Source organism: Protopterus annectens, chromosome 10.part0, assembly GCF_019279795.1.
Source record: "Protopterus annectens isolate FY-2018-M chromosome 10.part0, PAN1.0, whole genome shotgun sequence".
Taxonomy (NCBI): domain Eukaryota; kingdom Metazoa; phylum Chordata; order Ceratodontiformes; family Protopteridae; genus Protopterus; species Protopterus annectens.
Genome location: NC_056744.1, coordinates 653,444,398 through 653,472,191, shown reverse-complemented (window position 1 = coordinate 653,472,191; position 27,794 = coordinate 653,444,398). Strand labels below are relative to the sequence as shown.

The window sequence follows — 27,794 nt, the reverse complement described above, 5'->3', positions numbered from 1 at the left end:
TGGACCACGACTGTCTTGCAGTCTTAAGGTAACAGTCCAGCTGCATTTAAAGTAGCAAAACTACTCAAATACATATACATATACAATATATATTTTTTTCTTTCTATTGTCTTTCCTTCTCCACAACTCTCACCCATCATCACCCTGCTCCCTTCAACTTCCCTAACTCTTTTTGTTCATCTTCCTCGCTTCCTATTACACTCCCAGTAAAAGCTACACTGTAAATATGTAAATAGTTCCCAAATGTCTACAATGCTCATAGTAAAACCACCATGTAAACATGTAAATAGTCTCCAAAACTCAAAATTGTTCTTGCACTTTCTCGCACCATAGAAAAGTATAGGAATTAGTTCCTATATTTAGCTGCTTTATTTTGCTTAGAAAATGGGTTCTGCCAAGTCACAATATCCTGTTCACCAACCCAGGCTTCTTACAAAAATTAGCTCTGTTGAGATGGACTATTCCAGTCACTAAAGGCAAAAAAGTACAGTTGTGTAAACTTACCATAAATGTAGATGTTCGAGTGTATTCACTGTTGCAGTCATTACATTTCGGTTATCTGCTTGCAGGTAGCCCTCAGTCGGCCTGATTAACAAAGTCTTGGGTCCTGCATCGGTTGCTGTCTATTCTTCCATGACGTCAGGTCATCAGGGGTATAAAACATGCAGCCGACGCCATTACATCAGTTTTTCTTGCCCCAGATGTCAGTTGCCCCCCTAATGCGGAGCAATTAAATATAAAAGTACAATGATACACCTCCAACAAAAAAGCAAATACACCAAAAAGGCTTTTAAGCATAGTAAAGGAAAGTAGAGGTATAGCCAAAAGAAGTTAGGGGGCTGGAGGGAGGTTAATCAGGACTGCAACAGTGAATACACTCGAACATCTACATTTATGGTAAGTGTACACAACTGTACTATGTTCTTCATGTTTCACTGTTGCAGTCATTACATTTGGGTAAATTCCCAAAGCTGTGGTTGGGAGGAGGAATTTAGATAGCATTAGGACCAGCTATAAGGCCCTGCATGACTGCAGTGGCAAAGCCAGCTCTGGATTTAGAGAAAATTGGCAAATGATAATGCTTGGTGAAAGTATGCACAGAACTCCAGGTAGCAACTTCTAGAATGTCCCTGGTTGGGACTCCTCTGAGAAAGGCTGTAGAGGTAGATGCAGCCTTGGTGGAGTGAGATCTGATCCCCTGGGGGATAGGTTTTCCATGGTGCTTATAGCAGAAATTTATGCAATGGCCTATCCATTTAGAAATGGTTTGCTTTGAAATAGCCTTCCCCTCTGCCCCTGCAGCAAATGCCAGCAGCAGTTGTTCAGATTTCCTTTGAGGTTTAGTCCTGTCCAAGTAGAATCTAAGTTGTCTGTGCACATCTAAGGAATGCAGCATCCATTCCCCTTTGTTCTGTGGATTGGGAAAGAAGGTTGTCATATGAACAGACTGATTAAGACCCACACTGGATACCACCTTGGGCATGAAGGATGGATTGGTTCTGAGGGACACCCTGTCCGCATGAAAGATGATGAAAGGCTCCACTGCCATAAGGGCCTGTAATTCAGATACCCTTCTAGCTGAAGTGATTGCTAAAAGGAAAGCTGTTTTCCAAGAAAGAAATTTTAAGTCTGCAGCAGCAGCTGGCTCGAAAGAAGGTAGAGTGAGTTTCTCCAAAACAAATTTATGGTCCCAGGCTGGGGTTGGAGCTCACCTGAGTGGTCAAATGTTTGGCCCCTCTGAGGAACTGCTTGAGCAGTGGATGAGAGAAGAGGGGAGGTTCTGTGCTATAATGAGCTGAAATGGCTGAGGCGTGGATTTTAATGGAGGAAAAAGACAGGCCCTTGTGAAGCATCTCAGTTAAGTATTGTAAAATCTGAGGTAAATTGGGCGCTGCTGTGCTCATCCCTTGAGATTGGTTCCAGGCACGGAATCTTTTCCATTTTTCAGCATAAGATTTTCTAGTACTAGGCCTCCTTGCCTCTAAATGATATCCATCACAGGTTTACTGAGGGATGGTAGAGGAGAGATTATGTAATTAGCCAGGCTGCAAGGTTCAGTGTTAGAAGCTGAGTGTGCAGAATCTAGTTCTCCTGTTGAGACAACAGGGAAGGAGTCTGCGGCAGGTGTCATGGGGGATAACTGTGACACACTGCGCAGGAGGGGGTACCAGTGATGGTGTGGCCAGTCTGGAGCAATCAAAATCATCCTTGGTTTGTCTTGTTTGATTTTTAGTAGTACTTTGGAAAGAAGAGGCAGAAGGGGAAGGCATAGACTGATAGTTTTTTCCAGCTGAAGGACAGAGCATCCACTTTCCAGGCTTGCTTGTGGGGAGTCCTTGTGCAAAATTTGTCCAATTGGTAGTTCTTGGGAGAGGCAAACAGGTCTATATCTGGGCTCCCCCATTTGCTTGTCAACATGTTGAAAATCCTTGGTTCCAGTTTCCACTCGTGTGGGTCCATGAGGTTTCTGCTTAGTCTGTCTGCCAGTGTATTTAATTTTCCTGGCAGGAATTGAGCTTGTAGGTGCACTTGGTAGCTCAAAGCTGTGTTCCACAATGGCATGGCTAGTCTGCAGAGGGGGTAAAAATGTGTACCCTGCTTGTTTATGTACCACATAACAGTGGTGTTGTCAGTCTTTGCCATAAGTTGTCCTGGAAGAATGTGGTCCTTGAAAGCTGTCAGAGCATTCTGTACAGCTAACATTTCTTTTTGATTGATATGCAAGTGCATTTGACATGGGTTCCATTTGCCCTGAATGCACTTCCTTGCCAGGTGAGCCCCACCCCATGCATAGTTGTATGCATCTGTTGTTAGGGTTTGGGCGGCAGGGGGTGGTGTGAAAGGTATGATAGGAATCATTGCTTCTAGATCCTGAGAATGTTGACACCATAGGCTTTTTAGATACCACTGTAGTTTCCTCATATGCAGTCTTGCATATGGAATTAGAAGAATGCAGGAGGCTATGAACCCCAAGGCTTGCAGTATTTGTTTTTCAGATAGCAGGGTTTTTGTGGTCACTTGTTTGAAGTAGGTTGTCAAATGAATTTGTTTCTCTGGCGTGAGGTAAGCCATCTGGGAAGTTGTATTCAAGCTTGCTCCCAGGAAAATAATTTGCTGACAGGGTACCAGGTGTGATTTCTTTTTGTTTATGGTGTACCCCAGACAAGTTAGAACCCTTTGTACAAAGGCCAGATGATTCAAAAGTATGTCCTGGCTTTCTGCCTGAATTAGACTATCGTCCAAGTATGGGTATATTTGAATATTTCTTTGGAGCCAGACACTTTTTGAATACCCTGGGTGCAGTAGATAAGCCAAAGGGCAGTGCAGAGAACTGATAGTGTGTGTAACCTGCTTTGAAGCATAGGTATCTTCTGCAAGATTCCCTGATTGGGATGTGCAGGTATGCTTCTTTTAAATCTAGTGTTGCCAACTAGGCATCTTTGCCTAGCATAGGAAGTAATTGGTGAAGAGTCAGCATCTTGAATTTTGGAATTTCCAAAAAGGTGTTTAGAGTATACAGGTCCAGAATAGGATGCCATGAATTGTCTTTTCTGGGTACCAGGAAAAGTCTCGAGTAGAAACCTTGTCCCTTTTCTGGTACCAGATGAATAGCCCCCATGCTTAAGAGAGAATGTACTTGTTTTTGGGCCTCTGCCCACTGATTTGGGGGTAGGTCCAGCCACCCGCTTGGTGTTGGCAACGTGTGGAAGTGAAATCTGTATCCCTGGGACACTATATTTAAAACCCATTTGTCATGGGTAATGAGTTCCCAGTTCTTTGCTTGAAGAGCAATCTTTCCCCCCAATGGGGAAGTCAGTTGATAAGTGCTTGGAAATTTTAAACAGAAGTCATTGAGACAGTTTACCAAAGGGGGGGAGTCTTATTACTCCCAGATTTGGAAGTGGAGGCCCCCCACTGCTTAGTCCTGTGTGTCCCCTGGGACTGAAACATGGGTCTTTTGCTGTGTCTGGGTATGGCTTGAGAAGACCTGGAAGGGGCTAGAAAGGACCAATTCGTAGAGGGCCAGTGCCTACTAAATCTAAGAGGCTGAACTTGTAAGAAATATTTAACAGTTTGCATAGATTTAGCTTTATCTTCCATCTTTTTAAGAACTTCCTCAGCCTTGTTGCCAAACAGGCAGTCCTGATTTAAGGGAGCATCCAACAATTTAGCTTTAACATGATCAGGCAAGGATTGCTCCTTTAGCCAAGCATGCCTTCTGAACACAGACCCAGTAACAGCAGCCCTGCAAGAGGCCTCTAATGAATCAAAACCACATTGCAAAGTATGTTTTCCAACTTGTTCAGCAGAATGCAGGATTTACTGTAATTCTTTATTTTCCACACAGTCAGGAATCAGCATCATTTTCTGTTTAAGCAATCCAATAACATGTTGCTGATACTTTAATATATGAAACTGGCAGTTTAACACCCTAATGGCCAAGGTTGCAGAAGTGTAAACCTTCTTACCCCATCTATCCAGCGCCCTGGAGTCTCTATCAGAAGGGGTAGGATTTTTAGCAGTAGAAGCATTAATGCCCTTGGGCCCCTGTTAAATAGTCTCTGGATCCGCAGTAGTATTTTTAAAAAGGAACTTGTGTGACTCAGGGACCCTGCAGTATCTGTCAGGTTTTCTGGGAGCAGGAGGCAAGGAATCAGGGGCCAAACTAGATTCCGAAAAAGCATCATCAACAATGTCTAGTACAGGAGGAATAGCTAAAGGCCTATGTTGAGGTAGGAGTAAGAAATCCCTAAGCCTCTTTTTTGAATCAGAAAAATCCTGGCTTTCCCAGTGGAAATGCTCTCTTAGAGTATGCAAGGTTTCCCCAAAAGAAAAAATCCTCTGGAGGGGAAGCAGAGGGAATGGAGTCCTCTGCATCAGAATCCTCATAAGTAGATAAGGGCAAATCCAGATCATCAGAAGAATCAGAAAAAACAGAATCCTGGTCAGAAGATTCATAAACAACTTCAGTCCTAGGCATCTTAGAAAAGGGGGGGGGGTTGGCTACCCCTGATTAGAGTTATTAAATCTTCAGCCATTCTTATCATTTGTTTTTTAGGCATAGAGGCCTGAGCATGTGGCCTGGTCTTCGGTTATTTAGGCATGGTTCGAGATTTAGGCCTAAGTGAAGAAGGAGGCATCAGTTTAATATGCAAGTCCGTAGGCCTGAAGACATCCTCAGAAGCCGGTGCCTGCACAGTGGCTCCGGACCCATCCAAGGTAGAGACATCCGCGGGTTCCATAGTTGAAGCATCTCGAGGCATACCAGACTCCGAATGGGTCTCAGTAGAGGCTTGCAAATCAGAAGTAGCGTGTATCAGGGGCTGCGAAAGCGCCTTACTGAGTACCGGCGAACTGGGGACTGGCTTAGGAGAGGCGTCGTCAGCAGTTTTGGACCTCGGCGGCCTGTCTCTGTCTTTATCTTTGTGTTTTTTCAGAATCCCGGTAGTCAGATGGCTAACCAACGACATTTCTGGATAATTAAACCGAGAACCGAAATATTTAGAGGCAAAAATATACCAACGACGGATAGTGCGCTGATTAAATAAAGCACAAAACCGACAGCAAGGTACGTCGTGGTCAGGGCATAGGTAAGGAATACAGTACAAATGAAAATCTTTATGAGGTATTTGCTTTCCACAAGTAATGCAATTATTAAATTTTACTGACATCGGTAAGGAGCAAGAAAAAAATTTCCCCAACGGGGTACTTCGCTTTAGTTGAAGACTTCGGTTCTGAAACTCGAAAATGAAAATTTCAGGAGTCGGTAGACCGACACTTGAGAACTGCTTCTGCTTTGGGCACCACACAGCAAGAAAGACTGATGTAATGGTGTTGGCTGCATGTTTTATACCCCTGATGACCTGACGTCATGGAAGAAGGGACAGCAACCAATGCAGGACCCAAGACTTTGTTAATCAGGCCGACCAAGGGCTACCTGCAAGCAGATAACCCAAATGTAATGACTGCAACAGTGAAACACGAAGAACATCAGTTATACACACACACACACACACACACACACACACACACACACACACACACACACACACACACACACACACACACACACACACACAAACAGTGGTGATACTGGCTTGAAAATGAAGCTTCTACATTGCCCATATGAGCCTCTACATCAGTGAACATGAAGCAGAACAACAGTGCCATGCTAGGCTCTTGAAATCTAGTACAACTCTAAAGGGCAAGAGTGAATAAATTGAGTACTGCAACCCCCTAACCCAGCCATAGGGAATACAAAGTTTCAACTCCCTTGCAGGCATGTAATTTAAGGGCACCAGTAATAAGAAGACTCCTGTATACTTCAGATTACCAGTCTACTAAATGTATGTTTGTCCAGTGCATACAAGTAACCAAATAAGCAAATAAAATTGTCTCCTTGTAATGGATGTCAAATTCAAGGTTAATGCTCGTAAAACCCAAAGTCTGCTATAGAAAGATAAAGTCACAGAAAAAAAACAACACTCATTTGAAAGGGTTTGACTTCCTTGTGCAGATTTTTGTTTTTCATTTTTCCATCATGTCACCACTTCGAAAGAAGTCAGACTCCTCTAAGTTATTAAGAATCAAATGTGCTTCTTAGAAGTACGGGGTCAGTGTGGAATAGGAGAGAAAATATGAGAAGGTGGGGAACAGGGGTGAGGCATCTGGCCAGGAGATCAGCTGTGCATGCAGGAAGTCAAAAGCTGCATGTCTTGCTCTACAAATGTGTTTGCCACATCTGTTTTGAATATGCATTCTTCTCTGACACATATATTTACGTAGGTTCCTCTATACAGATAATTTCTGTGGCTTTATCTTTCTGTAGTAGACTTTGAGTTCTATCAGCATTTTGGCAGTAGTTCAACAGCTGTTCTGTTGACCATAGCTGATCAATGGAAAAGCTGATTGATGGTGCTAGAAAGAGATTGCTGTTATAGTAGGGAAGGCAATATGCACTTTCCCCTATATAATGCAATCTTACAGTTGGTATATACATTATAATCAGTAACCCCTTTTTCCCATTTGGGTCAGGGTGTTGTGTCAATTGTCATCATCTCACTCTGTTCAGTGCCACTCTCCTACCTTCTTTGATAGTCATGCTTGACTGTCACAGGTCCTTTCTCACACAGTCTATCCACCTCTTTGCTGGATGCCATCATTTCCTATTGTCTTCTTCCTGTCTGTCTCAAATCTTCTTCACTAAATTGTCTTCTGCTTTTCTGCACATGGGCCCAAAACTCCATAATCTGTTTTCTTTGACCTTCTCTGCAACTGGGGCTACTTTGGCTTCTGCTCTGCTGTCATCATTTCTCATCTGTACCACAGCGTGCATCCTCACTCATCTCAGGCACTTCATTTCCATCATCTCTAGCTTTCTCAACTGTTCTGCCTTTACTACCCAGGTTTCTGTACCATACAGAAGCACTGGTCATGGCACTGTTTTTTACACCTTACTTTTCAGCTTCCTTGGCATTCTTCTGTCGTAAATTACCCCTGGCATGCTGTGCCAGCTGGCTGCAGCCCCTCTGACTCTAGCTTTGACCTCTTCCTTCAGACTTACCATCGCTTCAACCACACCTCCCAGATACTTTATGCTGTTAACCTCTTCCACTATTTTCACTTCTATCTCAATTCTCAGCTTCTTCTTAAGTCCTTTATTTGCTAACATTATAACTGTCTTATCTGTACTCAGTTTCATCCCATGTGCCTTCAGCTTTTTATTCCATTTCCTTACACTTTGCTGAAGTTCTTGTTCAGAGTCTGCCTGTAAAGTTACATCATATGCATACAGCAGACAATGTGGCATTACAGACAGACGTGTCTGCATACAGCAATTTTGTTGATATGTCCTCTCTGACCTGTTTGCTAATGTAGTGCATCACCAGTATGAACAGCAGTAGGCTCAGAGCTGAACCCTGAAGCACACACACTCCCACTGGGAAGCCCTCTGTGAGACCAAACAGTTTGTACTTGAATCACTTGGTCTTTGTACACAGCCTGCACCAATTCTCCCAATGTTTTGGGGACTTCAAACCACTGCAAGACTGCTCAAATAAGCTTTCTTGGGACCTTGCCATATGCTTTCTCCAAATTTAGAAATGTGCAGTTGGCCCCTTTCCTCATCTCTAGCTTCTTCTTTATTATCTGTTTCCCACAAGCATTGGGTCAGTTGTGCTGCATCCTGACCTGAATCCAAACTCCTTATTTCCCATCTTACTTTCTACTATTCCACATATTTGTTCATCAATCACCCTCTCCAGAACTTTCATGCAGTGTGACAGGAGTTTGATACCTCTGTGCTACTCACAGTTGTGGATGCTCCCTTTGCTCTTGTACAGCAGCCCAAGTATGCTTATTCTCCAATCATCTGTGGTTTGCCTTTCTCTCCATATTGCTATGAGTATCCTTAGGAGCCATTTCCCCCCTACGTCACACAACATCTTGATCATGTCTGTTGTGACCTCATCAGAGCATATTGCTTTCCATGACTTCATTTTCCTTAGTGCCGTTCTTACTTCTTCTAGAATGGATGCCTCCTCTTCTTTCACTATAGGCTTTGTCAGTATAGTTTCAGTGTTTTTTTTATTCAGAAACTTCTGGAAGTACTGCTTCCATCTGCCTTTGATGTCCTTTAGACTTCTGAGTAGATTGTTGCTGGTATCCCTTATGAAGGGTGTCTGACTATCCTCTTTGTCTTTCTGTCTTTGCCTTGCAACTTGATTTTTTTGTGCCATCCATCGAGTCACTTTCCAGTAGCTGGCAGACTGCCTCTGATGCTGCACAGATGCATCTGTACCCTGAAGGAACAAGCGCAGAGCAAACCCCACAGACAAAACTACATCATGGAACTATATCAACAAGCTTTTAATGAAAGAAAAAGAATTATGATCAAAAGTATGAAGAATAATTCCCAGAATGCTACAACCCTTGTCACTGAAATAAACAACTCAGGGGCTTAATGAAATCCTACCAAAGCCAAGTTTTTTAAACAAGAAAGGTCTTTATTAAATTATCACTTATGACATAGACAATCATACATTTTTATAAATGAAAATAAACCATACTGACACAATCCTAGCTGAAAGCATTACACATAACAAACCATACTGACATAATTCTACTTGCAAACATTACACATCACTTATAATCTAGCCAATCATTGTCAAACATTACATAGCTCATTCAGATCCTGCCTTCTTTTAAACCTCATTCCTCCCTGTATGTACTGTTCCCGCAATTCCTATTTCTTTTTATGAAATTTGCTCCTACCCTTTTCTAAAGATTCCAATTCCAGTTGTTTTATCTCTGTTACTATATTCACTACTTCTACTACAGTTGGTTTAGACTTTGATTTCCATTTTCTAATAATTGCTTTTTTGGTATCCAACATACTTAGGCTCGACAAGGCCTATGTCTAGGCAATTCCGATTCTGTATCATAGCTCAGAAAAATCATTTCTCTAGATACACCGATTTGCTCACCCAGTATCTCTGATAGCATACACTCTCTGAAAATATGCTCCTAATTACCTCTTTTTCTCTATCACACCTCCAACGTTTGCTGTCTACCTGAGGAAAATTTCTTTGGAGTTTACTTGGGGTATAAAATTCACTTGTAAACATTTCCAAGCAAAAATCCTAAATCTTTTAGATTTTGTTGCATATTTGGGAGACATACATATACCCCCTGGTTTCTTTGTGAATTGCTTCTACAATCTTCTTCCCAATCCTTTCTAACTTCCTCTGATTGATTCTTATAGTTATCATGCAGTATTTTGTATGCTCTACTAATAATTCCTTTTTTAACAGCAGCTTTTATTCTAGATTCTGCTAAAACCTCTACCAGTGCTGGTCTTTCATTTAGGACCCCACTATTTCTTTCTCTTTGCCCATACTCTGATATCAATCCTAGATATGGAAGGCAGTCTCTAACCTGCAGTTCAAACAAATTCTTGGTGTCTTCCCATTCTGTTACCTTTCCCTCGCTAGTTATTTGCTCCCAATATGTTGGTTCCCTTTCCAGTTTTCTCCAGTAAATTCCAGCCCCCTCTTGCCTGTTGTCTGTATTTCTAATTGCAGCCATCCCTACCGGAAGAATATCCTTTCTCCATTCCCATGTTGGCTTAGTTCTTAGAATACTTTCTGCTACTTTAAGAACATAATATTCTGTATGACTATTGTTAATCTCCTTAAAGATCTGCATTCAAAATTCCAGTTTATCCTTGTTTCTTGAGCCCCCCCCCCATTTCATCATCATCCCTTTCCACTTTGAATTATAGTTTTCTGCTTGTGTTATGTATAGGGGCCTTAACTGTGTAGCTCTGAAATACCCCTTCAAATTGGGTAATCCCAATCCGCCTTGCTCTGTTGAAGAATCAGCTTATCCCACTTGACTCTTGCCCTTCTCAGATAAAATACTTCAGCTCTTTATTAATTGCTATCCACAACTTCTCTGGTTGATAAAAGTATTCATGACCTGTGTATACGAATAAAGGGACTAAAAACATCTTAATTGCTTGTATGTTACTATCCATATCCATATAACAGAGCTTCCAATTTCTCAGTTTTTTTATTCTCTTTTGTTTAGTCTCTTCCCACATATCCTTAGCTGCCAAACTGGAACAATTTTTAATCCATACTCCTAAGTACTTCATTTTATATTGCTGAACCAATTTGTGTGTGGGTACAGAATTTACAGCTATTGCCTTTGTTTCAGCTTCATTAATTTTGTATCCCGAAAAAATTTGAAACTGTCGCACAATATTCCACAGCACTGAAATATCCTTTTCTGGTTTTAGCAGGTATAAAATAGTATCATCTGCAAAAAGAGTCAGCTTTTCTTGACTACCATGCCAATTATATCCTTGAATTTCTGAGTCCCTTATTTTCTTTGCCAATGATTCTTAACATAATGCAAATAACAAAGGTAAAGAGGGCACACCTGCCTGGTTCCTTTGCTCAAGCAGAAATTATCAGAGAGGAACCCACCCACTTTAATTTTCATCTTCAATCCCTCATAAATCCTCCTAATCAATCTTATAATTTTATCAGGGAATCCAAATGCTTCCATTGCCCTGCTCATAAAGTCCCAGCTTACTTTGTCAAATGCTTTTTCTGCATCAAGACCCACCAAGAGCAGTAGAACGTTCTTACATTCTGCTTCCCTCTGGATCATCAGTGTTCTGTTAATATTGTCAAATGTTTGCCTCCCCTCAACAAAACTACATTGATCCATATCTATCAATGTTGGCATCATTTTTTGCCATTCTTTTAGCCATTAAAGACATAAAGACTTTATAATCATGGTTTAGGATTGAAACAGGTCTGTATAAAGCTGGATCTGATAGGTCTTTACCATCTTTAGGTATTACAGCCACCACCATTTTCTTCCACGATATTGGTATTTCTCCTCTTAAAATACTGTTAAACAAAATTTTCCAGATCTTTATCAGTTTTTTTCCCTCCTAGCTTCCAAACCTCCACAGGAATACCATCTATTCCTGGGGACTTTCCTGTGGATTGGTTATACATCACCATTTTTATCTCATCTCCTCCTTCCCAAACTGTTAGTAACTGAGCTTCATCTACCGATAACCTTGGCATATTTAATTCTTCCATAAATATTTCCATTCATACCTTTTCTTGATTTCCATACTTCTCTGTGTTATACAGACTTTCATAGAATTTCTGAAATATTTCTAGTACCTCTACAAGATCTCCTGCTATCTTCCTTATTATAGGCTCCCTAAGTGTGGCGACAGCCCTTTCTACTTTCTGTTGCCTTAGTCGTTGTGCTAAAAGTTTTTCTGTTCTAGGGTCATTGTCAAAAAACAGTTGCTTAACAGCAATCTTTCTAAACTCATGCATATTATTGAGGTAATCCCGTATTTTGTGTTTAGCATTTTGCAATTGATCCTCTTCTTGTTCGGTGTCATTCCCCCTATCCTGCAATATTTTTACATTTGTCAGTCCCTTGAAAATAATTATTGTTACTTTTTAACCATATATATTTTTCTTTTATTTCCATTCTATTTTTAAACTCTAGTTTAATTTTACCCCAGTACTTAGCTGTATTTTCAGAAGAGATTGCTATCTTCTCTAATAGTTTCTGAAGAATTTCTACTACCCATTCATTAAATTCCTCTCTTTTTCAACAGATAGATGGGAAAATGCCAGTGTCTCATTTTTATTTCAGTACCCTGTGTTTTTATTTTAGTTATTATTGACGTATGATCTGAAATAGTTATTGGTGAATATCAAGACTTTCAATTAAATGCACATGTTCCTGTGAAATGTAAATTCTGTCTAGCCTAGCCCAGTTTTTGTATCTTGGAGAATAATATATAAATTCAGTCCAAACTCCTAGTACTAAATTTACCTCTTCCATGACAAATAATTTCAAAACTTTCTTCAAAAATCTACCTTACTTTGTTATATGTTCCCTTCCAGGTCCCCAAACACATCTTCACTACTGCAAATCAAATTGCAGTCTACACATATAAATAATATTCCTTGTTGAAAGCTGATTATTTTTCTCAGAATTTTCTTAAGCTCCATTACAGCAGTTGTAAGTGGAATATAAATGCATGCTAGTGGAATCCTCCTCCCTTGCTGGTAGCCCCTTAATACTACAAATCTACCATTATTAACTGTTTTTATCCTCTTCTATCACTACTGGAGCTCTTCTTGCAATTTATATAATCCTCTTCTTTTCCTTTGCCCAGGCATTCCACTGAATAACTATCCTGAAAACCTTTCTTTATCAAATTCATATCTTCAGTTCTTTCCATGTGTGTCTCCTACAGATATTTGCACTCTGCATTTTTAAATATAGTTCATTACTCTTTCTGTTTTTGTATTTATCTGTAAGACCATTGACATTTAAGGACATTACAGAAAGTATCACTGTGTTAAAAAGTTATCATTTTCACCTTTTATGTGTAACAGCTTTTTTGTTAAGTGTCTAGTTCCAGGTTTTGTGTAACATACATATATTTGACAGGGTGATTTTTTATGCAGTTGTTTCTTGTCATATCTATTCAAGTCTATGTCACATCTTACAAAACATTTTGGTTTATTGAAATCCCTCAAACAAAAACAACCCCAATACCTCCCTAAAATCAATTAACTTAATAACTATGTACATCTTCAAATATTGAAGTTTTATCCTCCTAATAGGAACAAGTGTCCCAAACTGACAGCCATATTCATAGACTTGGGTTAATCTAAAAGAAAGGTTATCCACGCTAAGACACACAGTACAGCCTGTGCTTTTATTTTATTTATTTAACATTTGTCTAACATAAAAGTCCGACTTGGAACGAATCCAATTTTCAGTGAAGGCCTGGGGAGAAACATTCTAGATGCATGTCTTGTAACATGGGAGGAAACCAGAGCACCCGGAGGAAACCCACACGAACACAGGGAGGACATGCAGACTCCACACAGAAGGCACCCCAGCTGAGAATTGAACCGGAGAACCTTCTGGTGTGAGACGACAATGCTACCACTGTACCACTGCACCGTCAACTAAGTACTGTCTGGTTTTGTCTTATTTTTATAGCTGTCTTAGATGAGAGAACACTTGAATGCTTTCAGAAAACATTATTTCCTAGCCATGTCTCTTTATCAGATTGTCTCTAGACATGAAGACCAGATACAGACTTGCTACCAAAAGCATACATTTATTTGCTAGAAAAAAAGATTTATAATAGTAAGCGTTTTTTTTCTTTTACTTGCTTTCTCTTGAAACATGTTACTAGATCAAGCTAAGGACCTTAAGCCAGTCATTCTCGAAAAAAGAATGAGAAAAAGTACATCAATTTTCTTTTTTTACATTGCAGTACCTACATTTTTACAACTGAATAAGGAGATGGAGAGAAGTAATGAAGAAAAAAAATACAGGAGCACCTGTTTGCATTAGTATCCCCATTACACTTAAAAGTAACAAAAAGATTTTACTTTATAGCATACAAAGAAAATAATGTGCTATAAACATATTACTTATTAAGAAAAAAAATGTTTTACTTACAGTTAACTTCCTCCCTCATCTTCCCTTCTTCTATTTTTATGAATATTAATGGCATGAAGTAGGGCATATGCTTTAGAGTCCCCTATAAGTTTAGTAAAGTAAAAAAAGTCCAATATTTCCAGATTTTCTTGTTCTGTCATGTTTCACAAATATAATTATTGCTTTGGAATCCTACATTTGTCAATTTTAAAGTTACTGGATTTATTCTTGTTCATCTCCATTTCCAAAATCCTGTCTCTGCTTCATTTCCAATGCACTCTCAATTCCTGTGGTCAACTCATGTGCTTTTTTCCTTCTCTAAGCATTTTCCACTGAAACACTGGAAAAGGTTTCACTGGCACAGTCTCTCTGTGGTCTTTATTACCAGAAGAACAAGAACAGAATCTCCTTCTATTTCATAGCTCACTTTTTGTTAGACAAACTTTTCTATTTCTTCCTTAGCATGTACTCCATCAAAAAATGATTTTGTCCCTCCAGGAAAGACTATTTTGATGATAGCTGGGTACATCAATTTGAATCTCATGCCTGGTTCTTGACATTCTCTCAACAGTGGAATAAATTTACTCCTCTTTTGCCTGGTGTACAGTGAATAATCATTTTTCACACAACACTCTGCTGTCTTTCACTTTTAGTACTTTGTCCTTCTGCCACAGTTTTATCAGAATCAACTCCTTATGCTGTAGGATTGCATCTTTAGTATTAAAAGCCTAGTCTGCTTTCTCATAGCCAGGTTTAGAGCATACTCACGATGTACTCTTTCAATTAACAACTCCTGCTGTGGAATACCAATCCAGTTACTTATTTGTGCATTCATAAAATTAATACAGTTAGTTCCTTCCAGCCTCTCTAATACAGCAGAAAATCTCAGGTATTCCCTATGTGTTCTGTCCTCTAATTCTATGATTTTTGAAACATCTCTTCTTGAGCAGTGTCATATTCAGCCAATCTTTTCTTCATTTTGATCTTTGGTTTTTGCAGTTTTATCGCCTCATCTGAATGAGTTTAAAGCTTTGTCCATTTTTCCAGCCTTTTGTTACTTTAGTTGATATACTCCATTAATGTTTCACTTATTTTAATCAGGTCTGTGTGCAGTTGTGTTATACTTTCTTGTAGGTTAGTGGAAGTCATGTCGGGAGCTTGCACTGTTTTTTGCTGAACAGCTCCTGTACTCTTCCCAGTCAGTGTGTTTTCCTCACCTTTTGTAGCTGATTTTCTCTCAGGTCCTCTTTATTTCTTTTTTCTTGGCATCTGGGCAGTGCACTTATTAGCCAGTTACTGAAAGTTACCCAGAAATATAAGTCCAGTGGTCTTCCCTGCTGAGTTTCTGTTTTCACACTGGCAGAGCTAGAGTTAAGTTGTTACTCATTATGCAGCCATCTTGGAAGTCATCCACCAAAGCCAAGTTAGAGGTTAAAATAACTACCCAAACCAAAGACAATCACGAGCAACTTTTTAATCATGTTTGTAATCTCAAAAGCACAACACAACATTGCACTAAGCTGATTGCGAACAATGTTACTTATACTGAGGCTGAAGATGAAGTGGCCTATTGGCCGATACATTTAGCTCTAACTTTACCCCTTTCTCCCCTCTGTGTCCCTGAAGATATACCTGAAAATGGCTTACCTCTATCTTTCACACAAGACCAAGTCCTAAAGGTGCTTTCAAAAGCTAAAAATACTGCATCAATAGGTCATAACAATATATATGGATGCATCTTAAATAGCATGAAGCATGATTCAGCTACACCCCTAACAACACTGTTCAATCTCAGACTTCATATAGGTTTTGTACCAAGTGAATGAAAAACAGCTATAGTCATTCCCCTGCATTAGGGATGGTCTTCCACAGACCCAGGCAATTACAGACACGTAAGTCTGACCAGCTTCATATGCAAAGCCATGGAAAGACTTATCATAGATTTAATCAGTCAGGACATAGGGATCCTCAAAACACTAGACCTGTCTCAGTTTGGATTCATGAAGGGAAGGTCATACTTAAGAAACAAAATTCAAGTGGTGAAAACAGAACTCCAAAACCAAAAATCCAATAAGAGAAGCGGAGAAAAGGTGGATATAGTTCCTTCTGGAATAAACTTTGGCCAGAAGGAACTATATACACCTTTTCTCCACTTCTCTTATTGGACTGAAGGTCATACTTACTCAACCTGGTGGATTTTTTTGAAAAGGTCACCAAAAAATGGATGAAGGCAAAACGGTACACACTGCATACTCGACTTGGCCAAAGCTTTATTTTTATATAAAGGCAAACATACACTGACAGAAAAGAAAACATACCATTTTAACATTTTTCAGTTTAAATACAATATGCATCACGTATATTTTGTTTGTTACTATTATCAGTCCAACATTACAAAAAAATTACTGAATTTCTGCCTTCCCTTAAATTTCACTCCTGCTCCTCCTGAACATTATTCTGCATGTATTGTTCCCACAATTTCCATTTACTGCTATGTAATTTGCTCCTTCCCTTTTCTAAAGATCCCTCTTCCAGTTTTTTTTTCTCTTTTATAATATTCAGTACCCCAAATAGAGTTGGTGTAGATGTTGATTTCCATTCTTTAATAATTGCTTTTTTGGCAGTATAAAAATCTGCCAACTCATTACAATCCAAAAACTTATGTTCCCAGTTATATTTTCCTTTTCCTTCACGCATCCAACATTTGCTATCTACCAGAGAAAAACGTCTGCTTAGGGTATACAAAATACCTGTGCAAACACTTCCACACAAAGATCCTAAACCTTGTGGACTTGGTTGCATACTTGAGAGCCATACATATGTTTTCCCATTTTTTTTCATGCAAATTGCTTTTCCAGTCTCTCTTTCCAGTCTTTTCTAACCTCCTCTGATTAATTCTTATAGTTATCATGCAATATTTTATATGCCCAACTAACTGTCCCTTTTTTAACAGCTGCTTCTATTCAAAATTCAACTAGAAACTCTACCAGAGCATGTCTTTCACTTAAAATTCCCCTATCCTTTTCTCTTTGCCTATACTTTGAGATTAAGCCCTGGTAGGGAAGACAGGTGGCCTCATCCCACTCTATTTATTACTGTCCTGCTTGAGATGTTTGCTCACAATATCTTGGTTTCTTTGCCAGGTTTCATCAGTAAATTCCAGACCCCTCTTGCCTATTTTTCTCTTTCCCTGCTTGCAGCCATCACTACTGGCAAAATCTCCTTTCTCCATTCTTGTACTGGCTTACTTCATAGAAAACTTTTTGCCACTTTAGGAATATAATATTCTGAATGGCTGTTATTATTCTCCTTAAGAATCTGCATCTAAAATCCCACTCTCTCTATTTCTTGAGCTTCCTATTGCTTCATCATTGCCCCTTTCCATGTTGAATTGTAACCTTCTGCTTGTGTTATGTATGTAAGTCTTACCTGTGTGGCTTTAAAGTATCTCTTCAAATCAGGTAAGCCTAAACCACCTTATTCTCCTGGAAGGATCAACTTATCTCACTTAACTCTTACCCTCCTTCCCTCTTAGATAAACACCTTCAATTCTTTACTAATTATTGTCCACAACATCTCCTCAGGTTGATAAAAGTATACCTGACCCATATACAAGACCAAAGGGACTATAAGCATTTTCAATACTTTTATCTTACTATCTGTAAATAAGAGTTTTCAGTTTCTCAGTTTTTGTATTATATTTTGCTTAGTCTCTTCCCACATATCCTTAACTGCCATAACAGAAACATTTTTAATTCATACTCCTAAATACTTCATCTTATCATGTCCCCATAAATATGGGTACTGCCGAAACAATTTGTGTGTAGGTACATAATTTATGGCTATAGCCTTTGTTTTATCTTCATTAATTTTATATTCCAAAAAATGTCTCAAAATGTTCCACAACACTGAGATGTCCTTTTACTGATTTATCAGGTTCACAATAACACCATCTGCAGATAAAGCCAACTTTTGCTGATTACCATACCAATTATATCTGTGTATTTCTGAGTCCCTTATTTTCTTTTCCAGTGGCTTTAAAATAAGGCAAATAACAAGGAGGAAAGAGGACACCCCATGCCTGATTCCTCTGCTCAAACACAGTTTATCTGAATGGAACTTTCTCACTTTAATTCTTACCTCCAGTCCTTCATATACCCTTCCATTCATATTGTTATTGTATCAGGGAATGAAAATACTTCCAATGCACTACTCAAAATCCCAGCTTACTCTGTCACTGTTTTCTCTGCATCAAGACCCACCAACAACAGAGGTATTTTCTCATATTCTGCATCCCTCTGGATCATTATTGTTCTATTAATGTCTAACGTTTACCTCCCCTCCACAAAACCACAGTGATCTACATCTATAAATTTTGGCAACATCTTTGCCATTATTTTCTCTTATAGATATAAACACTTTATAATCGTGGTTTAAAATTGAAATGGGTTTATATCAAGCTGGGTCTAAAGGGTCATTGCCATCTTTAGGTAACAAAGCCACCACAGCTTTCTTCCAAGATCCTCGTGCTTCCCCTCCTTTTAAAATACTGTTAAACAAAATCTTCCAAATCTTTATCACTTTCTTCCCTCCTAATTTCCAAACTTCCACATAAACACCATCTATTCTTAGAGACTTTCCCGAAGATTGTTTATACATCACTGTTTTTATCTCATCATCTCCCATCTTAACCATTAGTTGTTGAGCATTGTCTATCTCTAACCTTGGCATAATTAAAGCCTCCATAAATATTTCCATTTGTACTCTTTCTTGACTTCCACTTTTCTCTGCTTTATACAAAATATTCATAAAATTTCTAAAATATCTGTAAAACCTCCACAGGACGCTTTGCTAGAAAGGCTCACCCAGACTCTGCTACACTTTGCTGTGAGGGAAAGGTTAGTTTGCCTTTTATTTGTTGTATTGCTTTATTGCATTTTCTATTTAGAATACTGTGATTTGTTTTATTTACCTTGTGTTTTACTTGTATTCTGCTTTTAACTGCATATTAAAACATGAAAAGAGACCACAGCTCTGTCTCTTGTGAGTCAGGCAGAAATTAGTACAGGTCAATAGAACAGGTCAGTTAAGGTTAATCATCTGTAAACTGAGGGGGTGGAGATAGGAGCTAAACCTTCTATTTAAAGGGGTAAAATAAAACATTTCAGAGCTTTACTAGAAAGGCTCACCCAGACTCTGCTACACTTTGCTGTGAGGGAAAGGTCAGATTGCTTTTTATTTGTTGTATTATTTTATTGCCTTTTTCTATTTTGAATACTGTGATTTGTTTTATTTACCCTGTCTTTCACTTGTATTCTGCTTTTAATTGTATATTAAAACTTGAAACAAGACCACAGCTCTGTCTCTTGTGAGTCAGGCAGAAATTAGTACAGGTCAACATAACAGGTCAGTTAAGGCTAATCATCTGTGAACTGAGGAGGTGGAGCTAGGAACTAAACCTTCTATTTAAGGGATTTTTAAAACAGTTCAGAGCTTTACTAGAAAGGCTCACCCAGACTCTGCTACACTTTGCTGTGAGGGAAAGGTTAGTTTGCTTTTTATTTGTTGTATTACTTTATTGCCTTTTTCTATTTTGAATACTGTGATTTGTTTTATTTACATGGTGTTTTACTTGTATTCTATTTTTAACTGCATATTAAAACTTGAAAAGAGACCACAGCTCTGTCTCTTGTGAGTCAGGCAGAAATGTTTTTCCCCACCCTCCCATCTGGTTACTGTAGTGTTCTTAAACACCACTGTCTTTCTAGTTGCCTTCCCCTTATGTTAATTTGACTATATATCTCATTTCCTCTCTGTTTCTACTGGCTTGAGTGAGTAAGCACAAAATTATCATTTTGAAATCACTCCCCTTCAACTATTTACATTTATTGGCCATCCTACTGTATTTCATAGTACCAGAATACAAAAGTGACCACCCCCTTTCAATCTATCTTGCTGTTTTAAAAATAGTGACTCTCCACTAAAACTTAACTTTTTAGACAGGTAAAACTTAAGTTACCTACTTTCACATCTAACTCCTCTAGTGCACACTGCAGTGTTTAGGATAAACCATTTTTTTCATCTTACCTTTAAGCATCCCTGTGACTAGCACTTGCTTCAAAACCTGCTGGAAAGCACTAGGAAGTCTTAAACTGATACAAGCATCCATCTCTCCTTGTCAATAAGGAGAAATTAACTGTAGGCACTAAGCATATAATTACAAAGTACCTTGCTAAGGTAAGGGAAAACAGCTCTTGTACTTTACAAAAAAAAAAAAAAAAGCACCAAACCAGGCATGTCCAAGAGTCAGCTTCCGCTGGTTTTTCCTGTCCACCTGGTGAATATGGGCATACTGGGGCACTGCAGCAATTGCCTCATGTACACCGACAACCCTCTCCTCCTACCACCCAGCAATACAACCTGCGACAGATGCACTTACATAGCCAAACTGGAAGCAAAGCTCTCTCCACCCAAGATTGTGCTAGACGGTCAAGTGGAGAAGGTTAACACCCACACTACACCTCAAGGAACACATACTCCTTCTAAACCCACACCACCAACACCCACACATAGCAACACTAAACCCACATATGTGGAGGCCCTTAACATTAATCTGCCCAAGCAACAAAGACCTCCGAACCTGAAACGCAAACACCAATCACAAAGCGTCACATAGCTCACAACACCAGTATGCCACCCAACAACAGCCCCTAAGGCAAGACAACGTACCCAACACTTCAGTCATAGGTGACTCTATAGTCAGGCACACTGATGTCCCACTCACCAGGCTGAATAACGAGAAAATTACAGTCAGCCACCTGTCAGGTGCCAGGATCCACCACATAACACAAGCACTCAAGTCACTCCACAACAAGTACAAATATGACTCTGTCATTGTCCATGTTGGAGTGAATGACTTGAGACGTACCTCCCTGGACTGCATGAAAAGAGACATGGAAGAGCTCTTGGATCATGTGGCCCAGACAGATATGACCCTAACCCTGAGTAGCATCCTGCCTTCGCCCAGAATGATACCACAGTATAAGGGCAAAATGACTGACTTCAACAATTGGCTAAGCTTCTGGTGTCATTCAAAGGTGATCCAGTATCTGTCTGCTGGGATGACATGATCGACAGACCACGATGCTTTGCCAGAGATGGTCTGCACCTGTCGCCCTTGGGATTCAGGTTACTGGCTAAGGCTCTTGCCACCCCAATAGTGCCTTTTTTAGGCAAAGTTCAAAGGACAAAACCAGCACCATAACAGGTACAAGCATGCAAAATTTGAAGGTAATGCTACTCAATGCTAGAAGTCTAAACCTCAAAATGCACTTTCTCGAGGCACTCCTAAAAATGGAGAACATTGATATCTGTGCAGTAACCGAGACCTGGTTCAAGACTCCAGAGAGCATCCCTGCAATACTAGGCTACAACTCTTACCACACTTTTTGGCCACCAAACCAGGACCAAAACTAAAGGTGGAGGAGTGTCCATATTCACCAAGGATATTCACAACACAAGGCTAGTTGCCCAACACAATGCATCTGAAATTCTCCAGGTGCAACTAACACTAGGTAAGACTGCAATCCAAATTGTAGCTTGTTACAGATCCCCCACCATGCCCCAAGATTCTCACTACACCTTTCTAAACATACTGGAAAATATTAAGATACAACCAAACACCCTAATACTGGGTGATTTCAACTACCCTGCCATTAACTGGGAAAACTACTCGTGTACCAAAACCTTTGCCCAACGGTTCTTGGAATTCATAAATTCCAATGCCCTGGATCAACTAATCCTTAGTCCCACCAGGGGCTCCAATATCCTAGACCTGGTCATTACCAACATGGGAAATTGATGCTCCACACCTAGGGTCATCCCCTCGTTGCTCAGGTCTGACCATAAGCTAATCACCCTTGACATCCACATCCCACCTCCACCCCCCCCCCTCCCCCCAGTAAGGAAACCACTGTCAAAAAACTTCTCCAAAGCCGACTTCATGCTACTCAAGTCAGAAGTGACAAACTTCAAGACACCCATGCAGACGGGAACTGAAAGTTTGGCTGCTGAATCCTACACTAAGGCACTGTACTAGCACATCCACTCGTGCATGAATGGTGCCATCCCCAATAGAACCAAGACGCTCTCATCCAAAAAAAGGAAGCCAATCTGGTGGTCCCTTGCCATAAACAAACTTTACAACAAAAGGAAGAAACTGTTGCAGAAAAGAGGAAAATCCCAGGATACAAAGAACTCCCTTACCAGTCTCAGTAAGAAGCCGAGATCTCTCATAAAATCGTCCAAAGCTAGTTATGAAAATAAAATTGCCAAAGATTCCAAAGACAACCACAAGGCATTCTATAGCTATGTCAAGAATCTAAATGGCAATGCTCAGATCTGCTCTGAGCTACAACACAATGGCATTAAATATACTGATCCCAAGGATATTGCCAATATCCTGGCAGATCGATTCAGTGCAAACTTCATCCCCCTCTCATCCCCTAAAGGGCCCATCTCAATATCGAAAGATTGCCAAATTCCAGTAATAACGGCCACACAGGTAAAAAACGTACTCTCCAAATAAGAATACAGCATCCATGGGACCAGACAACATCCCAGGCTGTGTACTACACGAACTACAAAATTAACTGGCACCTCACCTAAGTGTCATGTTTAATCATAGCCTCACCTCAGGCTTTGTGCCTACTGAGTAGCACACAGCTACAGTTATCCCACTCCACAAGGGGGGATCCACCTTGGATCCCGGGAACTACCGCCCCATCAGTCTGACGAGCCTGATCTACAAGGCCATGGAATGTATTATCATGAAACATATAAACAAAGACACTGGCAAGCTTCAAACACTGGACCCCACTCAGTTTGGGTTCGTGAAGGGCCGATCTTGTCTCCTGAACCTGATTGACTTCTTCAAATCAGTCTCTAGAGCTGTGGACAAGGGTAAGGTGGTCCACACAGCCTATCTGGACCTCGCCAAGGCCTTTGACACCACCCCCCACTCTGTAATCATAGATAAACTTACTAAGCTGGGCATTAATCCCTACGTCACTCGATGGGTTGCCAACTAGCTTACTGACAGAACCCACATTGTAAAAGTAGCCGACTCCAAATCCAGCTCCAGACAAGTGACAAGTCGAGTACCTCAGGATTCAGTCCTGGGACCGCTCTTGTTTGGCATCTACTTCTCTGAAGTACAGGCTAGCACTAAGGGACTCTGGCTAACAAAGTTTACAGATGACTGCAAACTGGGAGCCATTATTGAATCTCCAAATGATGTGGATATTCTACAAAAGGGCCTTACAGAAACAGATGCTTGGTGCCACAGCCATGGGCTTAAGCTCAATGCCAAGAAATGTATAGTTATCCCCTTTGGGAAAAAACATGTACTCATGAATTACCACATAGGTGGCAGTACACTAAACACCGAAAGTGTGATAAGAGACTTAGAGACACAGGTGGACAGTGGTCTCACCTTCGATAACCACATCACCACAACAGTCAGGAAATCCTTCTATGTGGCACACCTCATCACTAAGGGCTTTTTATCCAGAAAAAAAGGAGGTCACTGTCCCACTGTACTCATCCCTTATTAGACCCAGTATAGAATACAATGCCCCATTTGGTATGTATCTCTCAAAACATTGGCAACAACTGGAAAGGCCGCATAAATACTTCACTAAAAGAATCACAGGCCTAAAGCAGATGCCCTATGCTGACCATCTAAAAAAAACTCCACCTATACTCTGTCGCATATCGTCTACTCAGAGGAGATCTCTGCTTAATATACAAGGCCATGTCAAACCCAGAGCTGTTGGACATGCTACACTTAAAGAAATCCCAATCCCTCAGACACACACACACTCCAGGGATCTAAGTCTTGTCATCACAATGAACAAAACATGCTGGAGGGATAGGTTCCAGACCCAGAGACTCCCCAGACTCTGTAACAGACTGCCCATACATGTCAAGCAGAGCGCCTCTTTGGCCCTCTTCAAAAGGAACCTTGATGATTGGATGGGAGATAGGAAATTCACTCTGGGGATCACATCAGTCTAATTGCTAGACAGGGGTCCATACTGTGGGAAGAAATAGCCAGGGAATTGTTATGGCTAGGCTTGTATAGGGCCTAGGGCCGATAGCCTAGTACCAACCTATGAATCTCTGTTTATTTATTTGTTGTTATGGGTTCCCTAAGTTTTTGGACAAACCTTTCAACATTCTGTTGCCTAAGTCATTGAGCTAAACATTTTTCTGTTCTTGTGTTGTTATCAAAAATAGTTGCTTAACTGCAATCTTTAAACTCATACATATTATCCAGATATTCCCTTATTTTACCTTTTAGCTCTGCTCTGTATTTGCTCCTCCTCTTTTCTGTGAGAGTCCCCTTATTCTGCAATACTTTAACCTTTGTCAGCACCTGTAATTAATTTCTTTTACATCTTAGCCATATTGCCTTCTCTTTTATTTTGACCCTATTTTTAAACTCAATTTTCATTTTATCCTGGTCACTAGCTATAACTTCTGAAGATATTTATATCCTCCCTAATAACTCTTGAGTAATTTTCACTACCCATTTCCTTAAATTTGCAAATCAAATTCCAGTCCCCACCTATAAATAATATTCCCTGCTTAAAGCTGATTATTTCTCCCAAAATTTTCTTAAGCTATATAACATCAAATTTTGTTGGAATGTAAATATACGTCATTGTAATCCTCCTTCCTTGCCAATGGCCACTTACTACCACAAGGTTACAATTTTTGCCTTTGTTTTCCTCAACTATCACTAGTGGAGATTCTCTAGCAATTAGCATAATTACTCCCCTTAGCTCTGTCACTGATACTCTGCTGAATATCCATTCTGAAATCCTCTCCTTGTCCAAATCACATGCTCATTTCTTAGCAAATGTGCCTCTTGCAGCATTGCTATTTGCATTCTGCATTTCTTAATATAATTCAATACTCTTTCATTTTTATATATACCCATACATTCCAGGATATTACGAACAGCATAGCCATCATGATAAAAAGCTATAGTTTCCAACAATTATTCATGGCAATTTTTTGAAGGTGTATTTCCAGCTTTTGTGTTACATGGATATACTAATGTTTGGCAGGCTGATCTTTTGTACAGTGGTTTCTTCTCATCTCTATTTCAACCTATGTGACATTTTTCAAGACTTTTTGTTTTAATGCAAACTCTCAAACAAACAAACAAAAGCAAAAAAGAAACACAAAACACCCCCATCCCTTATTAACATGGAACAAACATATAAGTTTAATCCTCCAGATGGGAATAATTGCCCAAAATTGATGTATGCACATACAGACATTACCTAACATAAAATTAAGGTTACACTTTGCTAAAGCATATGTTACAGCATGTGCTCCCACTTACACTGATTGCTGTTTGTTCTTTTCTCATCTCTCTTCCCCTCCCAGATATAAAAATCAGCTTGTATGCTTTCAGAAAACATTAAGTTTTAGCTGTAAAAAAGAGCACCGTCTTTGAATAAAACTAAATTGCATACAGTTCTATTAACTGCATTACAGTATTATGGCTGCTAGGAAGGTTATTACCTCTTATTAATTTCCTGTAATTTCAGACTTAATTTTTTCACTGAATGGCTTGCTACTACACTTTTACATTTTGCATTTCCCTCAGGAAAGACCACTCAGAATTCTCAATATTAACTGCTTGTACCTGGAGACAGCTTGACTCCATGTAAATATACACAGCAATGAGTCTTTGTAAATTTCATCTCTCTTCCCCTCCCAGATATGAAAAACATCTTGTATGCTTTCAGAAAACATAACTTTTAGCTGTAAAAAAGAGCACCGTCTTTGAATAAAACTAAATTGTACACTGTTCTATTAAATGCATTATAGTATTAAAGCTGCTAGGAAGGTTATTACCTCTTATTCACTTCCCATAATTTCAGACTTAATTTTTTCTCTGAACTGTTTGCTACTGCACCTTTACATTTTGCATTTCCCTCAGCAAAGACTACTCAGAATTCTCAATATTAACTGCTTGTACTTGCAGGCAGCTTGACTCCATGGAAATATACTCAGCTTTGCCTAACATACCTTTTACCAGGCCATGTCAATGATTTGTTGAATATGATTCACCAAAAATGACTCAAAAATTCAGATGATCCACAAGACCACTTAAGGAAACCTTAAACTCGACTATGGGCGGGCTGGAGGGGTTGATTATTCATCACATCAGATAAAATCCCGGGTATATAAAAATAATGTATATGTGATAGCACCTCGGCAGATTGGCCTTGAAATCTTGACCAATGGATGGGAGATGGGAGAGATATACCCCCCATATTACCTCCTGTTCACTCTGTGTCAGAGGCACAGAAAAATAATGGGTAAATGGGTTCCCCATACATACTAAAGGGGGCGCAGCCACAAAACTATGGGCTAGGCTTGTAAATGCCCTCGGGCAGATAGCCTAGTATGAACCTATGAACCTATGAATGAGTCTTTGTAAATTTCACTCAGAAAAATGCATGACTACCCTCGGCTGCAAACATCTCAAATCCACTCAACAGTTACCAGTGGGGAAAAAAAACAAGCTGATATCTTTGCAGTTGTAAGAAGTTTAGCATTTTCATGACTTTCATCATTCTGTATTATTTTAAAGCCTACATGCTTACAAAACACCTGTTTACAACTTAAACCAAAGGTAGTAATCTAGAAATTCACCCTTGTAAAATAAGAAAATATCATAATTCTACATCAGTGAAATTTTACACCCCATCCTCACCCCAGCAGCCCAAGATCACAGCATATGAACAATAAACTTACTTATGTCCAGCCTTTTGTTCTCTTGTTATACTGTAAAACCTATACTTCTTACAATTTCTTACAATTAAAAAAATATTTGTTTACTTCAATATCTTTAACACATACATCAGTCACTGAAAAAAAACTCCTCCCACATTTAATTACCTCTGACTATACATTATACAACACAAAACTGTTTTGCTGTATATAACATGAAGTTTATATTACAAAATATTTTATAAAAATACTAATAAGAATAAAGAATGTTTAACTTACAGGTAGTCTCCCCCTTTTACTGTCTTTCTGAACATTAATTATATAAAGTGGGGTATATGCTTTATAGTCCTTCCACAAGTTCAACAAAGTCAGCAAAAGTCTGGTATTTTTCAGACACTTTTTCTTGCAAAACCATATTTCACAAATGTGATAAGATGGTTTGTAGTCTTCCATTTATTCACTAACTTCAGAGTTGCTGTTTACCACTATCTCCCAACACCAGACCACTGTTCAAGTCCAAGGTACTGCTGATTCTTCCAGTCAAATTTTGTGCTTTTTTCTGTCTTTGAAGCATTTTCATTTGGAACACTGGAAAAGGTTTCATTGGCTAAGTCTTTCTATGAACTATTCCATCAGAAAAAATGAGAATCAGAGTCCCATCCTGCTTACTGACTCACTTTTTTGTTGGATAAACTTTGTTATTTCCTCCTTAGCCTGCTCTGCATCAAAATTGATCCTCCACCAAAAAAAAAAAAAAAAAAAAACTTTGAAGATATCTGGATACAGCAGCTTGAATCTTGCACCAGCCGCTTGACATTCCCTGACTGCATGGATAAATTTGCTTTTCTTAGCTGGGCCAACTCAAAGCCCTGTCATTATACTTGGTAACCTACAGACTGTTAAGAGGTGGCCTGTGTCTGGCATATAAGGCATCCTCCGACCCATTACTGATGGGTTTACTGCAC

General features: G+C 39.5%; 1 protein-coding gene across 1 annotated transcript in view; it reads right to left on the bottom strand.

Moving 5' to 3' along the window:
- PCSK9 (proprotein convertase subtilisin/kexin type 9) overlaps positions 1–27,794 on the bottom strand; it is a 243,288-nt gene that overhangs the window by 26,169 nt on the left and 189,325 nt on the right. The gene's annotated exons all lie outside the window — the stretch shown is intronic.